At 43.2% G+C, this 19,480-nt stretch overlaps 1 protein-coding gene across 2 annotated transcripts in view; it reads left to right on the top strand.

Moving 5' to 3' along the window:
• ANKRD34B (ankyrin repeat domain 34B) overlaps positions 1-19,480 on the top strand; it is a 265,212-nt gene that overhangs the window by 67,729 nt on the left and 178,003 nt on the right. The window lies entirely within an intron of this gene.

Here is a 19,480-nt window from a genome sequence, read left to right as displayed (position 1 = left end):
ATGGTTTTAGATGGAAATGATGTATTGCACTAGTCCATTTATTAATTTGATGGATTGTCTAACTAATGAATGTATTGATACTCATATTTGCGACTGTTTTTTATAATGATGAGATCAGTCTTTTATAATGACTTTTTTTATATGTTAATAAATATGTTTAATCATGATTAAGTGTCCACTGGGTTGGATTGAATTTGTTTCATCTCAGCATACAGTTTTTTGAGAGACACGTCACCTGACAGGTGTTGCCTAAGTCGTTAAGTTAGTGTGATCATGTAGATCGGTAGACTGCATCTGAACTCACCACATAAAAACACCAGTGCTCTGACCTTTGATGTTTAAATAAATATTTTGGTTCTATCCAGGCCAGGTCACAGTACCCAGATATGCCTGGTATCCCCTGTTACTCCTGTTGGTTTGTGTTTTTGCACGGCTTTTTTGTCCGTGGGATTCATTGTCATTTTCCTCCCTCTCTGATGGGGAATATCACTGTTAGCTGACACTTCGTTACATGTTCTGCACATTCCAGGACGAACTAGGAAAAGACTTAACTTATCTTTTTTAAGTCAAAGCTATTTGGTCGGTTTAAGTTAGGTGATAGATTGGCACCTGTAGCTCGAGTTGTTTCATATTTCAGGCTATCTCAGTTATTTCAGTTTAAACTTTACAAGATAGCCAGAACATATGAGGCTTTCTAGTATATTGTCTAGATTGTTTCCAGCATGTAAATGCTGTTGAGGGGATGTATTATACACCCCACGAGAGCCGACTTGTCCTTGGGTTTGACCACATGTAAAAATTAATGCATGAGTGGTCTTCGGAGCACCAATCACGGATGACGCCGGATTGTGATGTTGTGATTCTTTGATTTAATAAAGGCACCTCACCTGAATGTGACGTATTTGTGTCCATTACGTTGAGGCGTGTTGCATTATTAGCCCCGACCGAGTGGGCTTACGCCTTGAAAGTACGCTATACTTCACGTGACTTGAACGTCACGTGATCATGCGAGTGCGTATATTACCCGGATGCGCAGAGTTTGAACGTTGGTCGCACCGGCTAACAGAACCACTGCGGCGAAGAGCGAAGGACGCTCTGTTGTGAGTAAGGTAAGCAGTGCTCTCTGTGTTATGTCCAGGGTGTCAACACATTTTATACACAGTGGCTATTTGAAATATACCACGTGTTAATGTGGATGAAGGGATGAATGAACCTTACAGTGCCGCTACGGTTATGAAATGTTTGTTTTCCGCCCTTATTTGATGCTAGGGGGTCAAGGACTTACCCTGACGTACACCAACGCTCCATAGAGCTGTGCATGCCCCCTTGATTGTCGGGAATTACTTTCTCAGTGGTGATCGTGCACCATTCTGGTCGGCAAACACCAGCGTCATACATCGAGATATTGACCGAAGACTCAATGTGAGTGTCTGGCGGAATTTATTTTGGTTATAGCCTTCTCCTTTTTCTCGCATGACACACAACTGGGTTGTGGTTGGTTTCACCTCTACCCTGAGGGACGGCCTTAATGGTTCTGGAAGTCTTGGCATGTCACGTGGTGTTGCTGATGGTGATAGCTGGTGAGACATACCAATTAATATGGTAAATCAATCATGGTTCCGAATCTCGGTTCTTATGATCCCCAGATTGGTAGAGGGAGTCGATGGGTACTAATAACCCTTTTCTACACCCCGTTCATTTGCGGTGCGGTGGTAGTAATGATCAATCTAGACACTTAAGCATTGAGCTCGATTGATTGTGTGTTTTTTATGTTTATATTTAGGTGAGCTTTGTTGATGTAGTCTACCAGTTCTCTTTTCCATCTACATTCCTTCTGACCACGCTGGACCATAGTGCCCTTGAAGAATTTCTGGTGAACAAGATTTGTACAGAAAGAAACATGTCGGGTCTGGGATTGTACTGTTACTTGTAAACAGTTTTAATTGACACTAGTTGGATCTGGAATAGACCGCACAATCAGCGGCGGCCCAGCTATGACAAACTCATGGTTCATATTGATAATGGACAAGAAACTGTATTGTTGTATTTTTAGCATGATTGTTTTTTATGTTATAATTGAGTGAATTGATGAATTGTTTGAGTATGAATGTAGTATGGTCGGTGTGTGGTTTGGGATGGTTTTAGATGGAAATGATGTATTGCACTAGTCCATTTATTAATTTGATGGATTGTCTAACTAATGAATGTATTGATACTCATATTTGCGACTGTTTTTTATAATGATGAGATCAGTCTTTTATAATGACTTTTTTTATATGTTAATAAATATGTTTAATCATGATTAAGTGTCCACTGGGTTGGATTGAATTTGTTTCATCTCAGCATACAGTTTTTTGAGAGACACGTCACCTGACAGGTGTTGCCTAAGTCGTTAAGTTAGTGTGATCATGTAGATCGGTAGACTGCATCTGAACTCACCACATAAAAACACCAGTGCTCTGACCTTTGATGTTTAAATAAATATTTTGGTTCTATCCAGGCCAGGTCACAGTACCCAGATATGCCTGGTATCCCCTGTTACTCCTGTTGGTTTGTAACCTTTATTGGAACCATGAGGCAAAGGGGCAGAAAACTTCCAGACAATAGTAATGGGGTTCATAGACAAGTCGCTTGAAAAATGGTGGAATTTGGCAACAATAGTGTGTGGAGACCTAAACATACATTGCTTTAACAATTGTAATGCATTGATATGTGACGATCAAATATCACTGTAATGGTCTGAGAAGAGAGGGTTGACATGGTACAGAGAATTGGGATCTAGGAACATCCATTTGTTAAACGGGCAAACATTGGGGGATATTCCCGCTAGACCGACCTGGCGAAGGAATGTTGAAAACGGGTGTTAGATTATATATTATATATTAATTATATATTATATATAGATTATATATTATAGATTATATATTTATATCAGAAAATAGACTACTGGGAATCCAGTCTCTCCAAGTTAATGAAACGAATTGCAGTGATCATAACATTCTAAAACTGACCTGTAAGGCCTGGGTGAGGGTGACTAGTGAGCTGTACCCAGAAGGGGTGCAGGTAGCACCTACTGGTAACAGGAAGTTCATGAATTCAAAAAAGTTATCTGGTTGACAGAAAGATTTGTCTCTGAAAAGAACTCCTTGAAGGAAGATCAACTACGTTCAGGACCAGAATACATTGATCTATTGACAAACTTTATAGAAATTAGGAAATGGGGCTTAAGAAAATGCTTTCTCAAACACACATGTGTATGATGGGCAAGTGACAATTGAAAAAACAAATTTGAGGGCTAACCTGAAAGAACTGAGGAAATTAAAAGATGACGCAGTTGGAAGCTGAGGTGGAAGCAGTCTGGTGCAGTCCCCCCTGTGCTGAGCAGTCTGTTGTCCATTGCCATTGCTATTGGAGGAGGAGCCCACCCTTGAAAAACCACCAAACACCGCGGAGCGGCCGCGGAGTTGGAAGCTGAGGTGGAAGCAGTCTGGTGCAGTCCCCCCTGTGCTGAGCAGTCTGTTGTCCATTGCCATTGCTATTGGAGGAGGAGCCCACCCTTGAAAAACCACCAAACACCGCAGAGCGGCCGCGGAGTTGGAAGCTGAGGTGGAAGCAGTCTGGTGCAGTCCGGGGCTGCACGGGGTGGCCTGCCCGGTTGTCTGTACCCAAAATGGAGGATACAGGACGAAGCACGCGGAGCAAACGACCCAGTCGTGAGGACTTCGGTTTGGACAAGAGAAGCCCGCTGAAGCAGTTACTCAGACTGCGCCAACGACGACTAGTCTCACCGTCAACGTCACCTACAAACATACAGGTGGAGCCAGGTACGCAACAGAACATCTTTCTTTTTCCTAAATCAACGCTCCACAACATAACCTCTCATGTTCCCCCACCACATGTAGAAACATCTGAAACAATTAAAATATTTCAAAATTCCACGATCGCAAACGAGGAAGAAAAGGAGAACGTGGAAAACGCTCATGAGCAAGTTTTTTCCTCCTCTCCTGTCCCCTCCCCCTTCCTCATGGTCGGCAAAAACATAAACACTACCTTAAAACACCCACGAACACCCCTTGAATCCTCCCGCCGAACCGTGGAGTCCCCCCTACCTGGTGGTGAGCCTGGAAAAGGGGTGGGGGGTGCGGGAGCTGGGGAGGTCGGCACGCTCCCAGTCGGAGCGGGTGGAAGTCCTCCGGTGCTCCCCGGCGTGGACAAACAGCCGTCTTCACCCTTTCTGCAGGAGACGCCGCTGGAGCGGCGGTTTTCGTCGGGAGGGGGCACGGAGGGAGAGAGGAGCCCGGTCCAAACAGTGGGCGAAGCGGAGCCGCTTGACGAGGCGGGAGGGGTGGAGCCCCAGGGCCCGTCGTCGCCGGGAGTCGGGGGGGCGTGGCCCAAGAGTCGCTCTCGCCAGACCAGCCTGCGGAGGGGGCGGCACAGACCCTAAGCACGGCAACTTCTAAGAGAGTTGCAAGTGTTGGCACAGTAAAAGTGAACCCGAATAACGTGTCGAACGTTATCATTCAGATTCATCATTAAATGTCAGGACCAGACCTAATTAGTCCAAGTGAAGAACTCAGAACAGAAAACCAACTGTCGCCAGGGGCCACGCATGTACTAAAGCTCACTGATGGAAAGGGTACAAACATAGACAAAGAAGATGGTTTGGGAGATCGTAATGGAGATGAACCTGAAGAAGCAGAACAAAGCAACAACTCCACACTATTAGAAATACTTTAGGGAAAATTTCACAAGAAAAGGTAGCACAAAAAGAACAGCTAAATTGACGTATATAACGTCCTTCTTTGAATCCTCAAAGCTAAGTAACAGGAGAGCAACCCGCAAAACCATCCCTAGAGGGAGAGCAAAGACTGCAGCTTTAAATTCAACGACAAGATTCCTCCAAGATTCCTCCAAAACAAGTTAAGGAAGGACCTAACGATGCTGGACGAAGTGTCTGACGCGGACTTACTGGATGGGACCAGCATGTCTATAAATGAAACCCCACTAAGGGGGGAGTGTGTATGGCCAGGAACTAAAACGTACCCTTCCGGTCCATTCCTAAAAACAGGAATTCGATACTTCAAAGACCCCGAATTACAACTGGAAGGGAACCAAAAATCGAAATGGTCCACAACCAACGAATCACACGAAGACCCGACGAGGCCCCGGACTGATGGTCTGGGGACAAACAAAAACCACACGACAAACGGAAGTGTTCTGGCCCCAAGTGAAAATATTAAGGCAAATATAGGCAAGAGCCTTGAATCAACCCCTAGACAAGAAGCACTCCACATAACGACATTTGATAAAGATTTCCCTTTAAGAGAAACAAACTCGAGGCCCAGCTCGAAGGAAACGCCAAGGATTGGCGTGGACCAAAGGAAGCAACCATCGGGAGTCCCATGGAACGTGATCAGTGACGCTGAGAAACATACAAAAAACACAGAACAGAGGTCGAATACCTTGTATAATACCCATCCAAATCTCCATCGAGGAAGAGGAGATCTTCAACCCTGGACTCGAACAACGAGAAAGAAACGTCCATAAAACAAGTCGACATCTTGGCAGTAATGTCGGCAATAACTATCGCTTTGACACCATACAGCAAATTGTACGAATCCATTCATGAGGCATTAAAGGACCAGACAACTTTGGTAGCAATGCTTTATACAAAAATGACATTTATTGAAGGATACATTACAGCATTAGAAACGAGAAATGGGAGAACTACGCCAGCTAATAAATCACAGGGTGATGCCGCAGGAAACACGGACAATCCGGCTGTGGTAGTGGAGAATGAGACGATACTAGGGAAAATCACGCTGGCTGGACAAACGAAGACACCTACAAAAGTAGCCTCAATTACAATCGTGACAGATGACGTGCAGCTACCGAGGGAACAACAGAACAAAGTAGCAAAATCAAAACCCTTAGAGGAAGTTAAGGAAACCCTGGAAATAGTGCAGCCAGCAAAAGTACCCAACGAACAGAGGCTCGCCGCCCCACTTTTATCCAAGAAGCATCAATCAAATGGCTGTGTAACTACGTTTGCAGAAAACGATTCATTCACCATAGAGGAGATCGGGGAGGGACCAGAATCGGAGCCACAAAGCAAATCCCACAGATCAAACAATCCCGGACTCAGGGATCAAAAAGAACTCGATAATCGAGGGATGACAAAGAAAACTATACCCGCTCTTTGCAAAGGGAAAAAGTTCGTCGAACAAGCGAGTGGAAAAGGTAACAACTGAAGACCCCCAACCCTCTAAGGTAGTATCAGGAAAGAACCAAAGAGAAATCCAGAAAACAAAAGTTAGGGAAAACAAAGAACAAAAAAACAGAGTGGTGGTATTCCAGGTCACGGAACCATCAAACACAGAAGAAACGAGTTTGGCCGACAACCCAACCAAGAACTATCAGATCATAGATGAGTCTGTAGAAAGTATCGATTTATTGGATTTGTCGGTATACTCGGTTGAAAACTCGGAAATAGAATCCCTATCAGAGAGGCAAGAAATGAGCGTTCCGAGAAAGGACTGCGGAATCGAAGCAAATGAAGATGCCCAAAACCTGAGCCCTTTCCTTACTTTGGCAGAAAGACGGGAAAAAGTAGCTAAGGCATACGGCAGAAAACAACTTTTAAATCAATATCCTCTGGAATCGGCAAACTCAGAGAAAGACCCCAAAAGGAGCACCAGGACAGCCGCAGCAATAAACCTGAAGCCTGCAACCCCTCATACCAAAGGAGACATGAACTGCCATAACAACAAAGAGGAAAAGAGCAGATTCATAGTGGATCAAACTAAGGAGCGCAACACAAAGACTGATAGAAACCAAGCTCAAGTCAGAGAACGAGATACCCACACCCCGTACAGTAAAAAGCTAGGCAGCGAAAGAACTTTTAAACTGGAACGGGTAGGAGAGAACAGAGATAACCTGATCCTGAATCGGAAAAACATCATGGCCCTATTTAACTGCATTCCAAAACTAAGGCAGATCAACACTGAAGACATCAAGATCGTGGAGTTCAGTACCACGGGTAAAAGAGACCGTGTTTACTTACATATTCCCTCCCCGGTAATTAGACAAATGCTGACTTCGGAACAAGAAAGCTTTCAAATGCTGGGCTATGACTTATTGGACTGCCGAACATCTGGCGCGAAACTACAACAGTCACAAAACGCAACCCTGAGATTAAGCCAAAAGGATTCATTTAATAATCAGGACGAGATCACTTTTGGCTCAACCAAAGAGCGGACACAGAGAAAGGAAGGAACAAAGATAGAGAAGAAGACACGCATCCAAGACAGATATGATCAAAGAGTAAAATCAAACAGCATGAATGAAGACGCAAGCTCTGATCACGATGCTGTGAATAACGACAGATATCCAAAAGGTCCCCTACGGAAGATAAAAATTACATTCGCTCAAGAAGTTAGTGAAACGGCCAATGATGAACCAGCAGCAAGTATCAACCCTGGAGATGGAGAAGACCTGAACCTTAAGACGGCTGCCGCGAAAGCATCAGGAAAAAGAAGGTAGCCATGCAAGACACGGAAGGATACAAATGCAGGACCCGGGACAGACATCGTGAGGCCTCTGGAAGAGGACAACATCGTCATGGCATGTTGGAACACTCGTGGATTCAGCCACCTCCTGACAGAGAGTGTCGTCAACTTGGGAGAGTTTGACGTCATCTGCCTGCAGGAAACGTGGCTAACTAAGAAGCCATTTTTGGAGGGTTATGAAACCTACCTAGCCCCTGCGGATCGTTCAAACAAAGGGCGCCCTTCCTCGGGCCTGTTAACAGCCATTAGATCTGGATCGGGACTACACTACGTCGAATCGGTGATCTCAAACAGCCATTTCCAGGGGTCTCTATTGAACTGGTCGAACCAGCTGTCAGTAAATAGTAAAAACACTGCAAAGGACGAAGTCATAATTGTGTTGAACACATATTGGAATCCCGCAGTGATTAAAAACGAGGACTACTTGGAAATGGTGGAAAGAATACACCTGGAATGGACACCGAAATTTGTCATTCTATGTGGAGACCTTAATGCGATCTGCCCAAAACCCAACTCGAAATACGGGACTTGTAAGAAGGTGCCATTGAATATGGTACGTGGGCATCTTTGGATTAAGGCAATGACTGCCTGGGGTCTGCAGAGCGTACAAACATCAGTACACACAGATAACACGAGAATACCGACATGGGAGAGAGACAACTCTGCAGCAAACCTAGACCATATCTTTGTTTCTGATGAGCTATTTAAAACTATAACAGAGTACGAGGTTGTGAGAACGACCAATAGTGATCACAACCTATTAAAGGTAAAATGGGCATGTACAAGAAGAACAAAACCAATCAAGGAAGCAAAAATTGAGACCGACAGTAGTGGTACAAAACTAAGACTGTCGGCCAATGCAGTTGTGGAGCTAACAGACTCATACAAAAATACTAGCAAAGCATACAACCGAGCAACCACGAAAAACAATATCGACTATCAACCTTTGTTAAAAATATATGAAGTCAAAAGAAAGTTCCGGCAAAATGATAAATCAAAAATCCACGACACGAATTTAACAAAGGAATTGTGGAAGAAAGGAAAAAAATGAGGAAACTAAAGCAACAAGTTAAGAAATCACCTACTGCTGAACTAGTCAGTGAAATGAAAATAGCAACAAGGGCCTACAAAAACTGGCTGAGACAACACAGAGAAAGCATGAACCAAGCCGATGCAGTAGGTATGCTGAAGACAATATGCAGTAGGAGAACCAGAGATTTCTGGACCCTAATCAGGAATACGTCAGACTCACAAAAAGATCTGATAAATAATTATGTGGGAGAAGAAGCATGGTCACCCCACTTTACGAAAGTATTCCGGAAAAAGAGCTACGTCGATATTCCCAACAACGAACATGGTTTTTTGCGCGATAACCAAGAAATGCCAAACTCAACATGGGAAATGCATGGGATCAGGAGGACATAAGAAGAAAACTTGTCCGACTGAACAACTCAAGAGCCCCTGGGCCCGACGGTATAACTAACGCAGACCTGAAGGAACATGCTGTAGAATCGTCAAACTTTATACACGAGGAACTTAAAAAATGCAATGAAACAAGATCGATACCCGTGTCATGGACTACAGCAACAATTGTCCCAATTTACAAGTCGGGGCCAAGAGACCAACCTAAGAACTACCGACCCATCGCATTGTTAGACGTTGTTGGGAAGGTGTTCGGCTCACTGTTGTTAGAAAACTTTCAAAAATGGTCCAGAGAATCAGGGCATGAGGACCCCCTACAATCAGGGTTCGTGAAAGATGAGGGAACGGCACCAAACATTCTCCTACTAACCACCCTAAAAAGCAAGACACAAGAAGGAGACCAAAAGATCTACCTTGCTTTCATTGACCTGGTCCAGGCTTTTGACCAGGTCAACCGTGAAACACTTTGGGGAAAACTAACAGCGAGAAATTGCCCAGAAAACATCTTGGGGCCCATTAGAGCATTGCACCAGGACACCTTTATAAGAGTGCGTTTAAACCAAGGAGGGATGTTAACTGAGTCAATCCCTACGGCGAGAGGTGTAAAGCAAGGATGCCCTCTTGCACCAACACTGTTCAACTCCTATCTCTGGGATATCGAAGAAAGCGGCCAGGAGATACAGTCTTTTCCACCTACAGTAGGGAAGGTAAAGATCCCAAGATTACTCTATGCGGATGACCTTATTTTAATGGACTATACTCCGATTGGTCTACAACGTCAACTAAACGCTTTGGCACTATATATAGAGAAGAACAACTTGGAGATTAATAGGGCCAAAACCAAAGTGATGACCATGGAGAAACAATCCACCCGCACAGAGAATTTTAGCTGGACCCTGGAAGGTGAGAAAATAGAACAAGTGGCACAATTTAAATACCTGGGGGTAATCCTCAGCAATAACAAACAAGAGCACCCTATGCAACTGCACCTTCTAGAGAAGGCAAAAAAATTGGCACGTCAAGCAAAAATAATCGACAGAAGATTTGGCCGATTCACAGCAATCCCACTGATTCAATTTTACAAAGGGAAGGTGGCCCCGTCCCTGATTTACGGTGCAGACGCACTACTGGCGATACCCTCAGATTTCTGGAAACGATTAGAAGGTGTGTTCTGGAAAAACACTTTGAACCTACCGCAATCCACACCGGCTAAGACCATACGCCAGGAACTGTGTCTGCAATCGCTGGAATCGATGGTTGCTAGAAACTCACTAATGCTATACAGGAAATCACTGACTAGCACTTGCCCGAATGTAATGTCTATTATCCACACAGAAATCGAAGCACAGAAAAGCAAAATTCTGATGTGTTGGACGAAAGAACATAAAAAAAAACTGGTGGAAATAAATAGCTCTGAGGAAGAACTTATCCTGAATCCGAATAAAGTAAAACGAAAATTGCAGGAATACGACTGGATACAGACAACATCCTTGGACCAAAGAAGTAAACTGATAAGCCACTTGCCAACAATAACGAGAGGCTTAAATGACCTACCGAAATATTTAAAAAAATTCCCAAGTAAAACTGTACGTGAAACCTTCCTAAGAGTGCAAATGAATCTCCTGCCTACAAATGAGATCAAAGCGATCAGGAAATTAACATCCGACAACAGTTGCCGATTCTGTAAAAACAAGACGCAACCAGAGACGCTGCGCCACCTACTCTTAGTGTGTAGCGCTTTAATAAGGCTGAGAACGGCACACTTGGGCCACTTATTCAAGGAGTCAAGAACGTGCAACGAGGAGGACTGGTGGAACCGCTTAATCGAGGGAGACAACACCAGTTACGTAATAGCGGTCTCCCAGTTCTTCATGAATTTGGAACTCTAAAAACACAAGGTGGAATCATTCGGGGGAGGTGACCTGAAAAAGAAAAAAAGATCTGTCTATGGGTTACCGTAAAACCACTGATGCTACCAGATAGACGAAGTGATGAGACAATTGGAGTAGAGAATTGTACCATATTCTCTTTTTCTTTTCTTGTAAAATTTTTTTGTAAATTATAACAAGTAAAATAAAATTTTTTTTAAAAAAGATGACGCAATGGGTGGCATGAAAAAATGGAGTCACTAGTATAAGAATTGGGTGAAGTCTAGGAACTACTGGGTGTTATAGCAATATCCCGAAAATATGCTTACTAATATAGAATCAAAGAATATAAGCAAAATCTGGCACCTGCTCAATGCTATGAATACCCCCCAAGCAGCTTTATTGACACATTAAATACCAGCTGTATGACAACATTAATGAATCCCAAGCGAACTGTTAAGGAATCTAATGCCACAGAATGCTTAATTCCGATGGAAAGAGATGACATTTCTGATCTAATTAAAAAAGCTAGTAAGTCCAGAGCTCCCGGCCCTGACGGGATGACGAACGTCATGTTGAAGGAAAATGTTGACTTATGGGTTTTGGTTTTGTTCACGCTATTCCACCTTGTAAAAAGAGCTAAAAAGGTTCTGACTTTATGGAAAACATCTGTCATAGACTTGATCTTCAAGAAGGATGACAGCTCCGATCCAAAAAACCTTCACTTTATTTGACGTATTGGGGAAGACTTTCACAAACCTGGTGTTAAAAGAGCTCCAAGGTTGATCATTAATTCACAGACTTCTGACCCCTTGCAGTCAGGTTTGTTAAAGAGATGGAAACGTCGTTAAATCCGTTTTTAATTGACATCTTGAAAGCTCAAGGGGCTAGGAACAAAAAGAAAATGTGCCTAGCCTTTATAGACCTGGCCCAAGCATTCGACACAATTTACAGAAGGCAGCTGTAGACCAAATTAAAATCATGGGAGTGCCCGACCGACATTATACAACCAATCATGGACTTGTATTCAGATACATCTCTAAAAGTGAGACTGGATGCAAGTGCAATATTATCGAGCTGATTACTATTAAAAAGGGCCTTAAGCAAGGGTGTCCACTGGCCCAAGAGCTTTCTAACCGGTTCATTTCGGACCTACAAAAAAAAATGTTTATCAGTGAGAAGCTTCCCGCCTACTATTGATGTTGGAACTGTGAGCAGATTACCATATGCTGATGATATGGTGCTGATGGATCAGAAGCCAATTGCTTGCAAAGGCATTTAAATGCACTGCCATCCTACACTCAAGAAAACGTCTTAAAAATAAATGTTTCAAAATCTAGAATCATGATATTTCAGCCTGCAGGTGTTAGGGGTAGGGTTCAGTTCTCATGGTATTTGGACAAATTAAAGTTATTGACGTAAATATGCTGTCTCAGGTCCGCCTGGTTCATGTGCGGCAGTTCAGGAGCCATTAGACTGGTTGCATCACAATAGCTCACAGGGACCCCATGTGCGGTTCCCCCTAGGCAGTTGATAAAGCGCGCTGGTTCACCTGGCTGACAAGTTCCTTTCCGGAAAATGGCTTTCATAGTGGCCGCAGAAGCCATTTCGATAGGGATGGATTCCGAACTGTCGTCTGGTTGGGATCTGCGGGACAGTGCTTCAGCATCTATGTTATTGACTCCAAGGCGATATTCTAACTGGAAGTTGTACATGGACAAATCGTCTAACCATCTGTGGCCAGTAGAATCCAATTTGGTGGACCTGAGGATGTATGCAAGTGGATTGTTGTCCGTCCTCACAGTGAAAGTAGCTCTGTATAGGTAGTCATGCAGTTGGGTTGTGAAGGAACCCTTGAGTAAAAATGATAACATGATATATCGTCAGTATGTCATGCTCAAAAATGTTAGAACACGATTCACTTGGAACATCAATGCTCTCAATTTGTTTAATATTCATCTTGAGACTAGTTTTGTGGATATGTATGTAGCAAAAAAGCAATATACATCGTTCTTGCATTTGTATTGTACTCAACATGCAATATCTTCTCATGTAACTCATAAACCTATGCATGAATTTGATGCCCAAGTGCAAATGAAAAAATCCTCTTTGCGGAAACAGAAGAAAGCAATTGCATTCTCCGACACTTATGACCAAAAAAAGCAATTTGTGCTCTTAACTGTACATAAAAAAAATTGGCTACACTCTCATCGAGCTCAAATGATTCAAAATGACGGTGAAGCAATGCTTCAAGAGATAACTAAAAAGAACACACCACAAATATGGGCTCTCATAAACCTTGCTAACCATACAGCCCAAAAATCGCTACAGGTGAACGGGGTAAATGAGAATGACTGGTTGAGCTATTTTCTAACATCTATGCTAGACCATCTAAAATTGAAGATAGCATCGGTACAGAGTTGTCTTGTTATGAGGGATTACATATCGTAGAAGAGGATATTCTGTTTTACATTTCTAAATTAAATAATTCTCGAGCACCAGGGCCGGATGGTCTTAATAACTTTATGTTCAAGCAGCACCCCGCTCTCTGGACGCGTGTTCTGTACAACATCTTTAAACAGATTCTTACACTGAATGCATTTCCTCTCTCGTGGCTCTCATCTGTCATAGTTCCCATTTTCAAGAAGGGCGATCGATCTTGTCCTAGTAGCTATCGCCCGATCGCCCTTCTTGATGCGCCTGGCAAAATATTTTCCAAATTTATTTTGAGAGGCCTTAATAACTGGCCTTCAGAACAACTTAAAAAAGATCCATTTCAAACTGGCCTCATTCCAGGCATGGGAACTTGTGTCAATTTACTAACTTTTACATCTATTATTGCTCATCATAACATTATAAAACAGCCCCTTTACCTAATCTTTGTCGATTTAAGAGCGGCCTTCGACTCGGTTTCTAGAGAACTTTTATTGAATAAACTAATTTCTCAAGGGTGTCCGGCCTACATTGTTTCCTTGATTAGAGACTTACACACCAATAATACCATTCGAGTGAGATTGGGTGTGGATGGTAAACTATCAATGCCAATTAAGACCTTTAGAGGGCTGAGGCAGGGTTGTATCTTAGCCTCAGCTCTCTTTAACTTTTTTTATTTCAGACAAAGGAAGAGCATTTGTTAATGTGTTAACGGATGCTCCCAAATTGGCCAATAAAACGGTGTTATCTCTATTATATGCTGATGATTTGGTGTTGTTCTTCAAAACGCCTGTTGGGCTTCGGAGAGTAATAAATGCCCTAGCGAAGTATGCTAATTTGTTAACTATAAACTTGGAGAAAACAAAACTATGAAGTTTATGCCATCAAGAAAACATGATAAGCCAAATCAATCCTGGACTCTCAAGGGTCATCATGTGCAATGTGTCCAGCGCTATACCTATTTATATACCTAATCATTGCAAATCAGGGTGAGCTTGAAGTTTATATACAGACATTAAGAAATAAAATAACGGTATCCCTACAAAATATCCCCACCAAAAATATTGCTGTACACATGGCCGTTTGTCTCGCATAGGCGATATTTTTTGGGGGGATAATTTGTGGGAGCGAGGGCTGCGGGGGTGTCCCCTGCACATTTTAAAATAATGCAGGGGTTGCGGGGGTGTCCCCCGCAGGATCCATGGATCAATATCGCCGCAAACATATGGCAATATTTTTGTATTGCAATATTTTTGCAGGGATATTAAAACATGGAACCAAAATAACAACTTCTATACATCAGGCTGCTATTATACAAGCCAAATATGGAAAATGTACAGTTATACCAGCTATATCATATTATTGTCAAAAGGTTGTGCCAATCCTTCTTCATGCCTCAGAAATTAAGCCAATAGTCTCAGAAAAAATATGGGCTTGTTTGGAAGGCAAATACTGGTGCAGTATTTTACATCTACCGCCGTGTACTCCAGCTCCCTGGATACTGAATGAGCTTGGCCTTATCTCCTTGTATGCCAGGTACATGTGGCAACTGATTGCCCTTTTCAGGAAATGTGTTTTGGTGTTACAAATTCCTACTGTTTTGGGCATTTTGTCTGAATATGTTTTCACTTCCAAAGACAAATTTATTTGTATGTGGCGTAAACTAGTAATTCATGCTTTATCACTTGCAGAGGTGTCCTTACTAACTCTCATTCAAAATCCGATGAGGGTCAAGACCAAACTTTTTCAGAAAGATTGGATTTTGACCAGAGCGAAATCTAAACTACATCGAGATTTTAACAACAACTCATTTGCAATAAAAAAAAATATAACAATCCAGAGTGATATATGTTAAAATCCCCATCACAGTCACATAGAATGGATTTTATACGATTGAGATTCAATCTCTGGCTTACTCGTGAGGTGTTGGCATGGCGTCGAGTTATACCATATTCTGTAAGTTACTGTTGGTTTTGTAAAAAACGTCAACACATTGAGAGATTGAAACATCTCTTAGTAGAATGTGCTGAGTTAATGTACAAGCGAATGACATTTTTTAAAAAGGCTATGGAACCCTATAGGGATGCCACCACAAATTATTTGTGGAAATGTATTCACTCTGGCCTCCTGACACATATACGAATAAGTGCCTTAGGTTTTTTATATGAATTAAATTTAACACATCCAGGCACACAAGGTTTAAGTGTATGCTACAGTTTCAACTAATTGATTAACAATTGGGAGTACACATATGATGACTTAATCTTAATGTATGTATTGTAAAGTTGACTTATGCCAGCTATATCAATAAAAAAAAGAAAAAAAAGAAAAGGACTTCTAGGTTCAGCTTCACATCAGTTAGCCCCCCCTGCCATGTCGTTCAAAGGCAGGACCAAATTGGCCATTAAAATGAGGGGCAGACGCTCCCCTAGCCTGCAGCAGAAAAGCCTGTAGGGGTTGTTTTGCACTGCCTCCTTGCACATGATCATTACACTCCGCCTTTCCATATGAAGCCCAGGGCTGCCTCTAATGAGACACAGCAATACAATCACTGGTGAGCACAAGTAAAGGGTGCAGACAAGCCAGGTGGCTCACCAGCACAAACCAAGGCCAACCTTTAGCGTCGGCAGGGCGAGTTAGCACATTTCTGTCCTTTTTCTCCTACTGCTCAAGTTCTGTTTTGAGATCTATTCAAGAACAAACAACCAAACATGAGCAATCTGAAAAGCATACGATAGGCCATTTGCCTCCTTATGCCAACAAAACCAGTCTCTCCTGAGGATTGTTTTTACACAGCGTTGCTGTTGAGTGCGACATTCACCCTCAGCTAGCAATTGGGTTTGTCTGACCTCATTTCATATAATAATGTACTAGCACGGGCATAACCTGTACAGTCTATATTCTGAGTATCTGTCCCCCCCTAGGGTTTGTGAGCACAGGTAAAGGACCTGGGATACTTTCTGCAGCTCCTTCTTGCTACTGTCTTCATCGAAAGTACATGGATGGTTACTAAGCCTCCACATCTGCACAGCTCATGTTCACGTTCAGGATAAATAGATTGCTGAGTTACAGTCGATGCCTGCTTCTGAGATCTGTCTTCACACTGCAGATCACATGTCCAGTTTCAGAAGGGTCAACAAAGTTTCCCAGCCATCTGGGGATGAAGAATAAGGTACAGTGCTATTAAAGTGGCTATTACCACTGCTGCCCCGAAGTGGGGTAGCAAGCACCATAAAAACATAAACAATTACCTGTTCCGCTTACCTTTACCATGGCCAATGCACAATGTCTTTGAGGGTATTCCTCTTCACGGACTTATATCAAATAAACATGACGAGGACAATGAATGAGAAACTCACTTTCGTTATTTCAGTGGTGACGAAGTGAGGGACGAGGAAGAAGACCCTGCAAGCACCCCGGGTCACCCTGGTACCAGTCGACCATCCTTTATCTGCTTTGTTGAGACCCAGTGTTTACCGGATCACATTTCCAGTGCATCCACACCCCCACCTTGGCTGGCGCAATCTGCGTTGCAGCATAGGGAAGCCTGTTAATTGGGAGGCAGAGTGGGTGGATCTGCGGGCCGTGAATCTCTGTCACACGTGACAGCAAGTGAGAGGGACAGCAAGAAGTAATACCGGCAGCAGTTGATGGAGGGTTAGAGGCAGTAGCCTCATAGAGAAGGGCCGCTTATCACTCAGCGCAGGGGTAGCAGAGAGGCAGCCTTGGGAAGAGGCACACGGCAGGAGTCTCACTGTAAGAGCAAGGAGCAGAAATATTTTTTCTGGCGTAACGCTTCAACATGCCATTGTTGGTGGTGCCATTTATCTTCTACGCTCAGCTACCCTGGTGGTGGATAAAAGAATACACTCAATATTCAAGTGTTGCCATATACTATACCCACAGCTCCCCCGATGTTGGTGAAAATAGTGCACCTTCTTTCTTGGCTTCATGGTTAAATCCTAGGCATTTTTATTGAGCACTCAGGAAGGATGGTGAGGTCTGGGTGATATTCAACGATGAATACTAGGAAGTGACCTTCATGATTATAATTGGAATACAAGGTCCAGATCTGGCGGAATCGACCTTGGCTGTTGCTTTTGTATCCCTGGTGATTTGTCACAGTGTGAGGGACTATCTCAGCACCACCTGGAAGCAAGCGACAGTGTGAGGTACTCCTGTCTGAAGATAGCTGGGAATAGGAAAGGCACAGGAAAATGTTGGTACCTCATTGACTGTACCAGCACCATCTGGAAGTGACAGTGTGTGGAACTACTGTCTGACGACAGCTCGAGTTTGGAGTTTGCGCCTAGAGAGAACTTATTTTCATTCATGAGAAATCCTCGTCCATAGACTTCGGCAGACATTCTTTTCAGAAGATAGCTAGGAACTGTTCTGTTATTGGTCATCGACAAAACCATGCAAAATTTAGAGCCATCACCCACGTTTTTGGCAACACCGGGGGAACCTTTAATTCCCTAGCAAGATTGGAGAGATTTGTTGAAATTGTATTTTGTGGCATCAGTTGGAGAAAGATACTCGGATGAGAGGAAGTATTCAACATAATGTGCTGTCTGGGTGCAGAAACAGTACGCATTTTCAAGAAAATTACCAGATGTTGTGGATGAGGGTGCTGCTGATGGCGGGAGGGGTGATGGGGAAGGTTTGTATTCAATGGCAATGACAAAATTACAGATACAGTTTGGCAAACAGATCAATATAGTCCTAGAGAGGTATAAGTTCTTCTCAAGAAGACAGGGGGTGGGGGAGGCAGTGGACTCATTTGTAGCTGATCTGAGAGTGCTATTGGCATCATGCGAATTTACGGGAAATGAAGATGAGTATATCAGAGACCAATTCATGATGCATAGGTCTAACCCTAAAAATCAAGAAAGGTTGTGGCAGGCAAAGAATCCTCCTTTGCTGGATGCATTGGCAATAGCCAAGGGCATGGAATTAACTAGCATGTGTTTAAAGGAAGTGATATCCAAGAATAACAAGGAGAGTGTACAGGCCATAGTAGATAAAGTGGAAGAAAGTGTGAGTGGTAGTGATGAACCTAATGTTTGTTTAGTGAAAAAACACACCAAAATGGGTAAGGGTCATTATGGCGGGAGTGTACCTATTGTGTCTGGCGGGAATAATGCATATGCACACCATAAACGCAAAGGTCAATGCACCAGGTGTTGGTTTGAGAAACATGCTGTGAATGCCAAGGAATGCCCAGCCATTAGAGTGAAATGTAGACGTTGCTGCAAGATGAGGCATTTTGCTAGATTGTGCAAATATAACAACAAATCTATGGAGACAGAAAAAGAAGTCAAATTTGTGGGTGAAGGGAGAAGTGAGTGGGCAAACAAAATGTTACATATTGTGGGTGGTATACAGAATGATGATGAATAAGAGTATGTGACTCCGGAAGTGGAAATTGTAGTGGCGGGGTGTCTAGTGAAAGCATTAGCGGACTCTGGATCACCATATACCATAATTTCGGGAAGGCAAATCCAAGGAAATCTGGGGTGACAAAAACCACATATTACACAACACTGGCATCACGCCAAGAAGATATGGAGGGGGAAAGATTGATATCAAAGGTTTTGTGTGCAGTGACATTGCCTATGGTGACAAGAACATAAGACCAAAAATATATGTGGCTGCCAAAGGTGATTGTTTATTAGGTTTGCGGCACCAAGGGACATTGGGCCTGGAGTTACATCCAGGTAAACAGATGCAGGTGAGAGCAGTAGAGGTAAACAGGGTGGAATAATTTGCTAAAGAGGCAGGAATCAGGTTCAAGAAGGTGTTTGGGCATGACATAGGTAAACTTAAGGGATATTGCCACAAGATTGAATTGTCTGCCCATGCTACACCATCTGTGCACAAAGTTTGCAACCTTCCATTGCGTGTGTGAGAGAAAGTGAGGGAGAATCTTTGCAGTTTATGTGAGCAAGGCATAATTGAACCAATCGAAAGCAGTGAATGGTTGTCCCCAATTGTGGTCACTCAGCGCCCGGATGATCGCAATAGACTATGGGCCTCATTACATGGTAGGCGGTAAGGGTTTACCGGTACCGGTAAGGGCACCGGTACCGGTAAAGCCTTACCGCCTTACTACAAGGTCCCTTTGCGGGACCTGACCTTAATGGCTAGTTTTACCAGCCGTTAAGGAACGGGCCCGCAAAGGGACCT

The sequence above is a fragment of the Ambystoma mexicanum genome, chromosome 6p (genome assembly GCF_040938575.1).
Source record: "Ambystoma mexicanum isolate Mex_15411 chromosome 6p, UKY_AmexF1_1, whole genome shotgun sequence".
Classification (NCBI taxonomy): domain Eukaryota; kingdom Metazoa; phylum Chordata; class Amphibia; order Caudata; family Ambystomatidae; genus Ambystoma; species Ambystoma mexicanum.
Note: the sequence above shows the minus strand (reverse complement) of the source record. Positions and strands in the feature narration are given on the sequence as shown.